At 40.2% G+C, this 14,978-nt stretch overlaps 1 protein-coding gene across 1 annotated transcript in view; it reads right to left on the minus strand.

Moving 5' to 3' along the window:
* Positions 1–14,978, minus strand: part of LOC108434111 (neprilysin) — an 87,858-nt gene that overhangs the window by 72,394 nt on the left and 486 nt on the right. The window lies entirely within an intron of this gene.

Below are 14,978 nucleotides of genomic sequence, written 5' to 3' on the forward strand. Positions count from 1 at the left end.
GGCTTATAAATGGAAATGACTCTTGTTGTAATTATTTTAAGAGCAGTCCAGGCTGAAACACTCATTATAACATCAAAATCTATGAGTGGGTAAATTGTAGCCTGAATACACATACATATCACTGCTGTCGGACCAAAACCTCGTATCTAGATTTTTCAATTTTTGACATGATTTGTAAATACCTGCTGTCATTTATATGGTGTGTAAATTTCATGATGAATCATCCAAAAGAAACAGCCCAAAACTACTTGGAAAAACGTCTGGTTCCATTGACTTACACTAAAAAATAAAGTGTGTTTTTTCCTTCTCCTGTAAACCAGTTTGGAGATGTGAGCTTGTGGCCCGACAGCAGCGATACGTAAAGGAGTTGCTTCTTTATGACATCTGTGTGTCATAATTCTGACTAAATTCATTTTTGTACGAACTGTGTATGTTTTGATGCATTACCAATGTTTACATGCTGCTTCACTCTTTACAAACGTAAGGATAATTCCACAAAAACAGGCTCTTTAAGTTGAACATGATCCAGGAAGCAGGGAAAGATTGGCATTAGTCAGCTTATGAATCCCAGGCTGAGCTGGGCGTGTATATTTGGGGGTATTTGAGTGTGTATGTGTGTGGGGGTCTGTCATCTTTAGTCAAGACGGAGCGAGATGATTGCCCAGATGCTTCCTTGACGAGGCCTATCATTTCCCGTGAACATGTAAGATATTAAAAGTCTCTAATCCTTCACTCTTAATCCCCCTCAAAAAGGACAGCCTGAAGTGAGCAATCAGTGGTCGGTTCCCTTAAAGTATGTATGAGTGCAGCTGTGTGTGTTCATACTGAAATGATTCTTCTGAGTGCAAACGTTTAACCCTTTCGAGTCCATCTAATCCTGTACATTGTAGAGACAGCACGCCCGTCTATTTGGGCTGTGACATTAAACACATTAGCTCAGACTCTTTTCATTACTGAGAATGCTTTGGGCATTCAAATGAGCGAGATGCATTCCAGTGGGGGAAAGTAGAGCTGATATAAGAATGCTGCAAGCTGGCCACACTGAAAGAGTTTAATTATACCCTATAAATGCACAGTCGGTAGAAATGAACTGCATGGGCTGGCACTGAACACCGCATTCACAGTTACTTGTTAAATATTGTTGAATGTCGTCCAATGACATTTGATACTATACATACAGAAACATGGCGCATCGAAAGTCTTTTAAATTTTATCCATTGGGCTTTAACACTGGGTCAGGAATGTCTCAGATGTTGCCAGCACTCATATTTTGATGTTTGTTTACAGTAATAATATTAGAATGTATTTTACATGTGTACGTTTTGAGAGCAGCACATTACTGTAATGTTCTCCCACTAATAAACTTACAGGAGGCAGCAAGTGGTCTGAACTTTCAGTGCAAGTCAATGGAAAAAAACTTTATTTGGATGGTCTACTGTAGATGCTTTGTAGTTACTCAGTCTAAATATCAATGAAAAGCAACTGAACTTCAAGTTGAGTCTGAAAGAATACATTAAATCTAACCCTAAACCTAAACCTAACCTTGCCTTCAACCCTAAATCTAAACCTACTCCTAAACCTAACCCGAACCTTAAAGTTGTTGAGACTCAAGCAGAGTATCACCAGAAACTTTGTTAATAATTTAAGTATCTGTAGATCATCTATAGTTGACCATCCAAATAAAATGTGAAGAAACGTTTTATTTCAAGTAATTTTGGAACATTTCAAATTTGATATTCATACAGATCCGTTCACCATGAAATGTATGCGCAATGTAAAGGACATTGGTTGCAAAGGAAATGATTCTTCAGATGGGTGGAGAATGTATTTTGTATGCCTTATTGCCAAAAGTATTTGCTCGTCTGCCTTCACACGCATGTAAACTTGAGTGACATCCCATTCTTAATCCATAGGGTTTAATATGATGTCGGCCCACCCATTGCAGCTATAACAGGTTCAATTCTTCTGGAAAGGCTTTCCACAAGGGTTAGGAGTGTGTTTATTGGAATTTTTTACCGTTCCTCCAGAAGCACATTTGTGAGTTCAGACACTGATGTTAGACAAGAAGGTCTGGTTCGCAGTCTCTGCACTAATTCATCCCAAAGGTGTTTATATCAGGTTGAGGTCAGGACTCAGTGCAGTCCAGTCAAGTTCTTCCACACCAAACTCACTCATCCATGTATTTTAGGAACCTAAAGCAGTCATGTTGGAACAGGCAGGGGACATCCCTAAATTGTTCACACAATGTTGGGAGCATGAAATTGTCCAAAATCTCTTGATGCTGAAGCATTAAGAGTTTCTTTCACTGGAACTAAGGGGCTGAGCCCAACTGCTGAAAAACAACCTCACACCATAATCTCCCCTCCACCAAACTTTACACTTTGCACAATGCAGTCAGACAAGTACCGTTCTCCTGGCAACTGCCAAACAGACTCATCCATCAGATTGCCAGATGAAGAAGCGTGATTGGTCACTCCAGAGAACACGTCTCCACTGCTCTGGAGTCCAGTGGCGGCGCTTTACACCACTGCATTCCACACTTTGCATTGCGCTTGGTGATCTAAGGCTTGGATCCAGCTGCTCAGCCTTGGAAACCCATTCCATGAAGCTCTCTACGCTGTTCTTGAGCTAATCTGAAGGCCACGTGAAGTTTGGAGGTCTGTAGCAACTGTCTCTGCAGAAAGTCATTTTACGTGGTCAGCCACTTTGTGAATAAGTTGCTGTCATTCCCAATCGCTTCCACTTCATTATAAAAGCACTAACAGTTGACTGTGGAATATTTAGTAGTGAGGAAATGTCACGACTGGACTTGTTGCCCAGGTGGCGTCCGATCACGGTACCACGCTGGAATTCACTGAGCTCCTGAGAGCGACCCATTCTTTCACTAATGTCTGTAGAAGCAGTCTGCAGGCCTTGGGGCTCGGCTTTATACACCTGTGGTCATGGAAGTGATTGGACCACCTGAATTCAATGATTTGGATGGGTGACTGAAAACTTTTGGCAATAGAGTTTATGTCTCTATGAATATGGTTCTATATAGTATCAAAACTTTCTTCTGTTGTTAAGTAAACACTCAAAGGGGGATTAAATGGTTCTTTGCATAATGAAATTGCTGTTATTGGTTCTATAAGGAAATTTTCGATGAATGTCATGTTTGTAAGCATCTATAAACACATTCATGACATGTTATAATGCATTCATAATGCATCATAACCATGGTTATAAATATTTATAAAAATGCCTTACAGTTTATTGCCATGCTTATTATGCATTGTGAATTGTTAACATAATGCATTCTAAATACTATTCATAACACATTATAAGAGCTCATAAGCTGTATTTGTCCTCTCTAAGTAAAGTGAAGTGTACTGTACTAAAGCCTCCTCCAGTTTTAAGAGTGTGGTTTCAAGTTGAAGTATTTACTGAAGGATTTACTGAAACACTAAAACATCCACAATAAAGCTCATTACAGGCTTCAAATGTCAGAGTTTAAACTAGTGATGCCTCAGTAGTGTTTGAGTATTTGGTTTGCTGTGATGTAATGTAATATATAAGTCAGAGCGCTGGTTAAGAAAAGCACATTGTAGCAATATTTTTAGGCTGGACTGCCTGCTCGGAGCATCTGAATATTCAGGACTGAAGCCCTGAAGAGCCCTAACGGCAACAATGGTAAGATATACAATACTGGAAATCCCAGCGCTAAATAAACTTTACTTTAAATTTGTCTTTACACTCTCCAAGCTAGGACTGACCTCTTTGGCACTGACAGTATAACATGTTATTAACACTACTTATAATGCATTATATTAACAATTCATTTGTATAATTAACATGGACTTGTAATTCATTTTTATAAAAATGTATAACTATGTTTATATTGCCTCATGAATGCATTATAACAAGTTATAAATGTGTTTATAGATGCCTACAAATGTGTCACTTGAACCGCAGTCACTTGAATATTTGGCATAGTTTTGAGTCTTTATTCTCTAAACCTGTCTTAGTTGAGCAGTGCACTGGAACTGAGTCAGTGTTCTGGTGCGTGTGAAGATAATAAACCAGCATAATAGCATTTACAGTGTCAAAGACGATGGTAGCAGGTCAAGAACTTAGCCTACAGTGCCATACACTTCTGTAAGGCTTTCAACCTCAGGTTTGATTCTCTGTCCTCTAACATTTATCAAGTTGTAACATCGGGGAGCGATGATGCAGACATATACACTGAGAGAAGTGAGATTTATTAGGGGCAAATACATAATCAGGGTCTAAACAGTGCAGAGGCCAGAAGAATCACCATACAAAGAGCAGCAACTAACACGCAGGGCTTAAATACAAGAACCATGAGGGTAAACAAGACACAGGTGAAAACAATCAAGGGCAGAATGTAGTTGCAAACTACATGCAACCATCTTTTTAGCTAACAGCTAACTGCACAGTCCAAACTCAGACAGTCCCATTCTTACGTACAAGATGTTTCTGCTGCCCTGTGCTGGTCTTTTGCTTCTGTCTTTCTTTCTCTTTCTGTTTCCTCAGTGGAGATAATGGTGTAAGTTGATGTTGAGATTGATGGCAACTGATTCCAGAGCATGCTGTGATTGGTTGCTGCAGGAAGAATCGCCCTTGGAACGCAACAGTGATAAGACGAAGTGGTGTTTTCACCACGTGTTTTCACCATGTGGTACATAGTGGTCTGTGGTTTAGGCTGCTCAAGTGATTTTGCCTCAGTGTTGTTTAGCTTTGTCTGTCGATACGTGTATCATGTTGCCTGTTTAACAGATACTTTAACTTGCTAGTCACAGCTATGTACGGGTTTACGCCAATCACGTGGTATCCTGTTCCCCTGTTTACCTGTTGAGGGAGGTAGGCTTGCTGTATTTTTCCTGTTATAATGTAGCAAGACGCAGAAAAGTTAGTTCATGCATTCATTATTTCAAGGCTGGATTACTGTAATGTCAGTTTGACCATATTAGTCCAGTTTTATCAACCCTGCACTGGTTACCAGTTAAATTTCGCATTGATTATAAAATTCTATTATTGACTTATAAAGCTCTAAACGGACTCGCCCCTCATTACCTGAGTGAACTTCTCTCCTACTATGAACCATCACGCCTACTTAGATCACAAGGTGCTGCTCACTACTGGTACCTAGAATTAATAAAGTTACATCAGGGGGGAGAGCTTTCTCATACAAAGCCCCCCAGCTCTGGAACTATCTTCCTGTTAATGTTCGGGAGTCACACAGACACAGCCTCAGTCTTTAAGTCTAGGCTAAAAACTTACTTGTAAAGTCAAGCGTTCAGTGATTAGTCTTCCCTGTCAGATCTAGACCTGCTGGAGTCTCTGCTGCTCTGTTATACTGTAATCTGTGGTCAGCCACTCTTTACAGAACTGACTACGTTTTTCTTTCCTTTCTTCGCCGAGCTGAATAGCTGCCCATCTTGTGCATCTGATGCTGTTGCCTCTTCTGCCTTGATCGGGTGCCGCTGCTCACCAGCCTTCTGGACCGGTTTGACCACCCCTGAGCTTCTTGCTGTACAGCGCTGTGCAGTCCTCACCCTCAGATCTTTCTTTTTCCCACTTTGTACTATAATACTTCATACTAATAATGTTTGCTATCCGGTGTCGACCGTAGGAGAATGGGTTCCCCTTCTGAGTCTTGGTTCCTCTCAAGGTTTTTTCCTCTTTTAGGGAGTTTTTCCTTGCCACCATCACCGCTGGCTTGCTCATGGGGGCTCGGACCCGGATTTTCTTTTCTTTTCTTTTCTTTCTGTAATACTGATTGTTCTGTAAAGCTGCTTTGTGACAACATCTTTTATAAAAAGCACTATATATATAAATTATGCTTGCTTGCTTGCAATCCCCTCATTAGCATAATACATTTTAGTATGTTAGACTGTGATAGGCTCATGTTTAATCAATATTTACTAGATTAGCTAGTATCTAGCTAGCTAGATTAGCTTAACCCAAATCACTTTCACTGAGAAATCGCCAAGAAACCCTGTGTTTTCAAGTGAAAAAAATTGCTCTGTGGTGATCTATATATAACCTTAATAAGTCATCCACGAGTAATTAGCCATTTAGAACCATTCAGGTTAGGGGTCCTAAATTAATTACTAAAGGACATGAGTCATGCTGCACACCTGCTGCTCGAAATCAAGAGCGTAAAGCTGGAAATCGTCCAGCTTTATGATTGTTCGTTCATTTGTTCAAAACACAAGCTCCTGGTTAAGGTCTTCGTTTTTAGGGAATCTTGGTTGTACGGAACTAATTTGCATGTAGAGTAGACTCAGAGCGGGCGAGTGAGCACGGGCCCAAATTTCCAAGCTGTCTTTAAGTACAGGTGCCAAGATAGGTTAAGAGTTAAGAGCACTTTGTGATTTCACTGAGAGGGCTAGCAAAAGAAATGCCTTAGCCTCAAAAATGCTGCTGAGACTTGTCGGGTCACTCAGGAGCGTTTACGGTTCTGGAGCGGATCAAAGACATCATCAGAACGAAAGACCCTGAGCCACAATGTTCCGGGGAAGTACTACGGAATCTGATAGGGTGGTGGGTAGGTGTGTGGCGTGTGTTGGTGGATGCGTCACCGTGTGCCAAGCCGTCACTCTGACACACACAGAGAGTCCCGGCAGCCCTGGATAAGATATCACCTGAGGCATGCAAGCACATGCCTGGCTTATAAGCTGTGGGGGGAGAGGGGGGCGGGGGGTATGGGGTAGCCAGATAAAGCAGAAGTAATCAGCTCATCTGAGCTAGCGTTCAAAAGTTTGGAACCACCACTTGAATGTTTGGAATCACGGTTTTGTTTTACTAATATTAAGCCAATTCTGCTGCAAGTACACGTACAAACGATCGTTATGTGATGTTGCTACTCGACTCCTCTTCAGTAAAGAAAATGGTTCTGTGTAGAACCATGAACAGGTCTTTGCATCATGAAAGGGTTCTTCAGATTGAAGGAGAGTGTGTTTTATATGGTTCTATATATATACCCTTTTGGAAAAGGGTTCTATATAATGTTAAAAAGGGTTCTTCTATTATCACAGGCTTAACATCCAAGCCCTATAGAACCCATGTTATGTAGAACCCTTTTTCACATAAAAGGTTCTTTAAGTGTTCATGGCTCTATGTAGCACAGTCTTTACTAAAAAACCTTTGAAGAACCATCTTGAAGAACAATGTGTAGTAAGAATATCAAGCGTATATTGATAGAATAAACCTTTTGGCGCTCTTGGTAACTCTTTTCAAGAAGGTTCTACATGGAACCGTCTACATTCTATGTCAATCTGAAGAACTCTTTCATGATGCAATGAAACTTTGGTAACACTTTATTTGAAGGCTACATACATAAGGGCTTCATAACACATTCATAAGCACTGAATAATGTGTTTATGAAGCACTACTTGAACATTTATTAAGTGCTTATGTCGGTTCTCGCAACCTGACATAAGATGTTTTATGAAATAAATGACATTGTACTGACATAATATGAATAAACGTTGAACATATTTACAGCATTAAACATATTTACACCCTATACATAATTGCATCAATCATCTTATCCATGCCATGGAGGGAATAGGGGGTGGTTTCCAGGCATATTTCACCTGATATTAATACAATGTCATCTTGAGAATGCTGACATAAATAGTTATGTATAGTGTTTTAAATGTTTAGTGCTGTAAATATGTTCAAGGTTTATTCTTATTATGTCAGTACAATGTCATTTATTTCATAAAACATCTTATGTCAGGTTGCGAGAAGCGACATAAGCGCTTAATAAATGTTCAAGTAGTGCTTCATAAATGCATTATTCAGCGCTTATGAATGCGTCATGAAGCCCTTATGTATGTAGCCTTCAAATTCAAGTGTTACCGAAACTTTTAATCAGGCATAGGGTTCTTTGAGTGTTCATGGTTCTATGTAGAACCATTTTCTTCACTACAAACATTTGAAGAACCACCTTTTAAGGGTGTAGGTTTTAACCAATGAGTGCAAACATTCCAGGATTATAAAAGGACCTGTGGATGATTCTGTAATGACTGACAAAGCAGTATAACAGTCACCATTGTTATAAATTGTTATAAAGTTGTTATAAACAATTAAAGTTGTTATAAATTGTTATGAAGTTGTTATAAAATTGCCTTATACTTGCCTAACAGTGCCTTATTACAACGACATCAAGAAAGGACTATAAATCGGTAATTGTCATTTAATGACTTCTCATTAACACAAAATATTGAATAAATATATCTTTAAAGATCGGAAAAAAGGTCCTACTTTATATTAATATGCCTCTAATAACTGTGTCGTTATGTGTGAATAACATATGTAACAACAATGTAACTACTAAGGATTTAGTCACTGTTACAGATGATTTACAGAAGTATAGCTCTATTGTAATTATACAAACCTATCAACTTCAGTTTAGCCTCATATAATTACATAACTGTATTTTAATAGTTGTAACAACCCATTCTCTCTCATGTAACTACACAAGGCTAATAACATAAATGGAACTACATGTTTTTTTAGAAGTTTTTCCCAGCAGTAAATGGGAGGATCTAATAATGTACATTAAGGCTTTACTCCCACTGCGTCTGCCAGCTTTCCTAACATTTCACCAGCATTTCTGTTGCTATTGCTGTGACACTGTAACCAGTTTCAGCTTTAAACCATCCTGTAATGTGACAGAACAGCAGACGTCCACTTAACAACTTTCATAACATTAATTAAATGTGTTGCATTAAACCCAAAGCTACGTCTATAATAGGACTGTATTATAACACAGTACCTACATAACAACTACACAGGAACTGTCCACTTATTACACAGTGTAACTTTAACACTGCACTACAGAAAGTTCCTGTGTCAAAGATACACTTGTTTAATTACATTAAGCAAAACTGAAGTTGATACACACACGTAATTACATAGGCTGTACTTCTTTAACCCTAGTTGTAACACTCACTACATCTTCAGTAGTTCCAGTGTTGTTGCACATGGCATTCGAGTTAGTAGAGGCACTTAATATAAAGTGGGACCAGAAAAATCTTGAAAAAAGGACCATATCTGGCCAAGTTTGGCAGATGGCTGTGCAGTGGATGGCCTTTAAACTCAGCTGAAGTCCATTTCGCTCCTGATTTATAGGGGTAGGGTGAAGTGTTAAGGCTACATCTCCCTCCAAACTGAGGAAATATGGCTGAGCAAGAGACCAAAGAAACCCACAAACATGAGAATTACAATAACCACTGTATTACCTTCGTTTCAAGGTATTTTAGTCCTTTTCTTCAGAGCAAGCATAAACAATCTAGAGGTCTAGGTAGCTACAATCTCAACAAGAAGCTGGAGAATATCTGACTTCAGCTTCATATCACTGAAGAATTAGGGGTGGGCGATAATACATACTAGTCGTACTGCCGAATTTTACCCTTCTCTTCTGTCACTACAGACTGGCAGGGTCACCAGCAGAGCAGCACTAGTAGCTATTAATGAAGTAATGTACTTTTTATTTGAGAGTGCTATTTCATAGGAACAATTTCAACCACTACCCTTTGTAACGCAGTTCCAAGGGGCAAGGTGACACAAAACAAGTGGTGGGGTGATTGGGATTGGGCCAAAGTGTCCGCTAAAAGTGCCATGTTTTAGATGCCTGTAGATGTCTTAAGGAATAGCACAACTAGTTTGCATTGAATTCCCGATAGTTACTGAATAATGAGCCTTGGTGTGTAATAAGCCTGGCATTTTAAGGGGTTGAACTTTTGCATATGCCTTGATATTTGAGTTGTAGACATCGCAACTATTGGTTTCTGTCTCCATCGTAGTGAACCATTTCACATCAAACCACTCTGGATTTTTTTTACATCTCAACCCCTGAATTACACAGAACTTTTGAAAACGGACAGAAATTCTCTCCGTTCTCTTTTGAGCAGAAGGGGAAAATGATAACCCTCCAGCACATCATCATCAGACTGACAGAGAGAGAGAGAGAGAGAGCTCTGACTCCTCCCTGCTCTGGGTGAAGAGCTCAGCATGGGGCTGTAGTTGCTGCTTGCACGTCACACATCACCCATCACACATATACTGAGTGTCTGTGTGTAACGTCTCACCCGCAGACTTACTCACTGCCTTCAGAATGACTGGGCCTCTAAATCATATCATGTTCAGCGAGTATGATCTCAGAGCGTCCAGCAGAACGGACAACCTTTCCCACAACTCCCCATACGGGCCTGGTGGAAGTGACACACTCCTCCACCACTCACACAGCCAGTAACAGAACGTCACACAGCACCATCACACCCTTACAGGGATGTGGGGGAGGTGTGTGTGTGTGCTGGGGGCATTGGGAGGGCTGCAGCACCCCCAGTTTTAAGGCTTGTTTAACTACAACTGCTAAAAAATAACAAATGGCCTGAATGAGCATAGCAAAGAGCCACGTGAGCTCATAATAGGGATTTTATGTTGTTTATTTACGACTGCATGCAAAAGTATGAACACGGCTGGGCGACGTAGAAGCTTTTTTGATTTTCTAATGGGAAATAAGTGAGCATATACTAAAATAACTTTTCCAGCAAATATTAGTGCATGATTGTAATATGTCGGGAAAAAAATATAAAACATGCAAGATAAAATGGGCAATAACTTTCGCATAGGTCACGTTTTATATTAAGTTTAAGTGATACTTATTAGTCCCTAATCCATGAAGTGAAACACCACATAAACACTAGTGATAACACACATATGAGGCAGTGAGCACACTTGCCCAGAGTGGTGGGCAGCCCTATCCACAGCACCTGGGGAGCAATTGGGGTTTGGGTGTCTTGCTCGAGGACACCTCAGTCATGGACTGTCGGCACTGGGGATCGAACCAGCAACCTTCCGGTCACAGGGCCAGTTCCCTAACCTCCAGCCCACAATTGCCGCCTTAAACACAACAATTAAACAGTTTCGTGCATTAAAATATACAGAGGTGTGTTCTCTGTAGAGATTGTGCACTTATATTCACTTAGAAAATGAATGAAAACATGTTCATTCACACAGTAGTGCTCTAACTTCTGCATGCAAAACATTCTGGTTTAGTAAATGGCCAGGTAAAGGTAACAAGCCTTGTGATCGGAAGGTCGCCAGTTTGATCCTCTGAGCTGACAGTACGTGACTGAGGGGCCCTTGAGCAAGGCACCTAACCCCCAACTGCTGTGGATAGAGCTGCCCACACAGCTCCGGGCAAGTGTGATCACTGGCCCCAGTAGTGTGTATGTGGTGTTTCACTGCATGGATGGGTTAGATTGCAGAGATGAAATTGTGGGACTAATAAGGGTCACTTCATCTAATCGAATCTAATTCAAATTGAATCACTTCCTTTGCCTGTTGGCAGCTTTGGGGGCGCAACACTAAAGCTAGAATTCAAATGGAAACAAAGTTCAGAAGCAAAACGACACCTTTTCAGCCAAAAGTACGCCATGGAATGAGTCATATGGCACAGCGTTTGCTGGTTGCTGAACCATGAAATAATTTGTTCAGAGACTTCCCCCATTGCGATTGGCCTTAATTGCCATGTGATTCATCCTGAGACCTCCTTCTGACTGTGATTGGTCCATTTTATGAAGTGGGCTCCCAGCACTGCTATATACTTATGAAAGTGCATTCAATTTTATGTAGTTCTTTCATCATTCGAGGTACTGTACCAGCTTAAACTCTGTGTGCCCCCTAGTGGCCATTGTAACTCTGTTATCAGATTAACCATTTAAGGATTAAATTGAAATATTTATTCCTAGCGGTGGGCAATATGACAATATTCAATTGTTATTGTGAGCAATTGTGTCACAATATGCTTTGGCTCACTAACCAAAGCCAAATGCATAATGTGGATTAGAAATGGCTTGACTTGCCATGAGTAAAGACAGTGGATTGAAACTGATAAGGAAACAAAAGGATTGATCGAACATGGAAAGGGCATCTATGTGTTTTATACATTTACACTGGAGGTTTCCGTGGGTAATAAATGACCCACAATGAACATATTTACATTCACTTAACATTCCCATCAGTATCTGATTTCATCAGTTATCCGATTATTCAAACGGTCACGTAAACATCATATTTTAATTAAGGCTCAGAAATCTGATAAAGAGAGCTGGATTTTAACCCGGTGAGCATGTGTTTCAGTGCATCTTTGAGATGACAACAAAACATTTCTGGAGCGATGTTGAAACCAACATTGCTCCAGATATGAAACCAACTACATTCTGGACAAAAAGAATTGCCATTTTTCATCTACATTCAAATTTTCCAGTAAAGTGACCCGATGCTGAAAATAAAGCTTTACATTACATTTATGACACATTTTATTTCATGAGTTTATTGGCCAGTTGCAAAGCATAAATCTGAGTAATGCCTGACTCATGTAGACCCAGAGTTTCCCGTTATGTGATTACTCATGTGCTTGTAAGCACCCTGGATAAATTAGTGGCAGAATCGATTTTCTCCAGTTTATTATTAATGCATGTAAATGCACTCAATAACAAACCTGGGCTTGTGTCTTAGTGCTGGCTCCCTGGTTTCAAGAGGGAAAAAATGCACCTTTCTAGCTCACAATACCCCTTACCAGGCTGACAGGCCCAAAGTTTTAATACACACTTCTATAAACTAAGAAAAGCTCCATAACTTCACATTGACGTCCCTGTAGTGATTGAATAATAAGCCTTAATATGTAATAAGTCTGAAATGTTAAGGGGTTAAATACACCATGGTATTTCGTCTCACCAGATGTTTCTAAAGGGTTAACTAGGGCACCCTTTGCTCTGTAAGTGAGCAATGAGGGGTGAAAGGGCAGAAGAGACCCTACTGTAAAAACAATTTACACCTCCCCACAAAGATGGCCTTGCTGAGGCGAAACAAGGGTATAACACAGTTGGTTTCTGCCCTTTAAATCAGCAATCTCATTGGTCAGACTGTTTATATTTACATATAGTTCACCCAGACTGAGCGACGGTACAGATCAGCAGTTGCTATATGACATGCATAGAGCTGTATTATCATCTCTCCCCACATTAGAGCAGGTTATGAAGGACATGTTCTAAACAATTCAAACAAAAAGCACATAGTATTTAGCACATGGTCGCTCTCCACTGCATTCCCCCCCAGAACCATCTCACACACAGACCCATTCTTGAGGACTCTATCTGTGTGAAGATGATTACGACAGACAATTGGGCAAAAAAAAGCCTGGTGACCCAAGACTCTCATGATAGAAGCAATGGGGTTGGAAAGCTGGATACAACCTCTTAAGAACAGCTTTGGTAAGACGTTCTCTCATATGTGTCTATCCTATTGTTAGAGTGTAATGACTGCAGTTCCAAATCAACATTACATGGTCATTTATTTCAAAACTTTATGCATGGCATCCAGTAGCTGCCCTTTGGCTTCTATGATAAATTAGTTTCCATAGGTTTTCTCTTCTTATCCTAGTATAGATAGACACAACAAAGCTGTTGAGTGTTGTGAGTAATGGTATAAAACAGATGAGGCTACAGATGTGGCACATAGAGATTAGACTGAAAACGCTGTTCCTTTCCTGCACTTCTGTATGCAGGATGCACAATGATAATGGAGCTGAGTTAGATTAAACTGAATTGATTTCAACTGAATAGAACTAAACTGAGCTGATTTAAAATGAACTGAACTGAAATGAACAGAATTGAACTGAACTTAGCCAAGCTGAACTGAACTGAATTGAATTGAATCGACTGAACAGAATCAAAGTACAAGCAAACGGAATTTAACTGAACTGAGTTGATCTGAAATGAACTGAATTGAAGGGAACTAAACTGAACTGAACTGAGCTGAACCTATCTGATATGAATTGATCTGAACTGAACTGAACTGGCTGAACAGAATCGAGCAGAACCCAACTGAATTTAGTTGATATAAATGAACTGAACTGCATTGAACTAAACTGAACTGAACCTGATTGAATGAACAGAATCGAATAAAACCAAACTGAATCGGATTGAATTCAACTGAATTGAACTGATAATAAATTGACTGAACTGACTGGAACTGAAGTGAACTGAGCTGAACTGAATTGATGTGAACTGAACTGAATTGACTGGACAGAGTAGAACCAAAGTGTATTGAATTAAACTGAATTGACATAAAATGAAATGAACTGCATTAAGCTGATCCGAATTGAATTTAAGTGAATCAAGCCAAACTAAACCAAACTGAATTTGCCTGAATGGAACTGAACTAAACTGAACTGAACTGAGCTGGTCTGACCTGAACTGCAATGAACTAAACTGAACTGAACTGAATCAAATTGAAACAAGTGGATCTGAATCAAACAGAACTGAACTGGATTGAGCTGAATAGCTGGACCACATGAAGCAGCTTCAAAGGCCAAATTAGACTGAATCTCCTTATCAGCAGTGAAGTCCACGGTATTACCCACCAAACTCAGCAGCTTTGCCTTCACCATTGCAAAGCAAAAAACACTGGGTGCCCAGGAAAAGCTGACCTCCTCCTGCCCCTGTTAAAGCCTAAGGACCTCAATTCCTCTCTCAGAACTATTGGTTTCAGAATAATTTCATCAGCTCCAGTAGTTTGTGGGAAATAATCCTCAGATTAACCCATTAACATCCGCAGACTCTGCTCCTCACTGTTCACTGGTCATTATTCATTTTCATTGGTTTCAGTGTAGTTGCTGAATGAGTGAGTAGGGTGGGTTAATATCTGAGTCTTCGGGGGTTAAAGCTGGTTTGATGAGACACTGATGGATCTGGACCTTAAATTCTCCTGACCCCTTCTGAACGCGTGCAGAAACAGTTGGGATGCATTTGCGCGAGCGGCTGAGTGCATGCAGGCACCAGACAGCAAAGCGTAGAAAAACTTTAACGCTGCGCGTGCGGTTTGTGGCAAAAGCAGTAAAAAGGTGTCACCCCGAGCGACCCCCCCCCACTCCTCCCTCCCCAGGTCACCCCAACCAT

This window comes from Pygocentrus nattereri, chromosome 7 (assembly GCF_015220715.1).
Source record: "Pygocentrus nattereri isolate fPygNat1 chromosome 7, fPygNat1.pri, whole genome shotgun sequence".
Taxonomy (NCBI): Eukaryota; Metazoa; Chordata; class Actinopteri; order Characiformes; family Serrasalmidae; genus Pygocentrus; species Pygocentrus nattereri.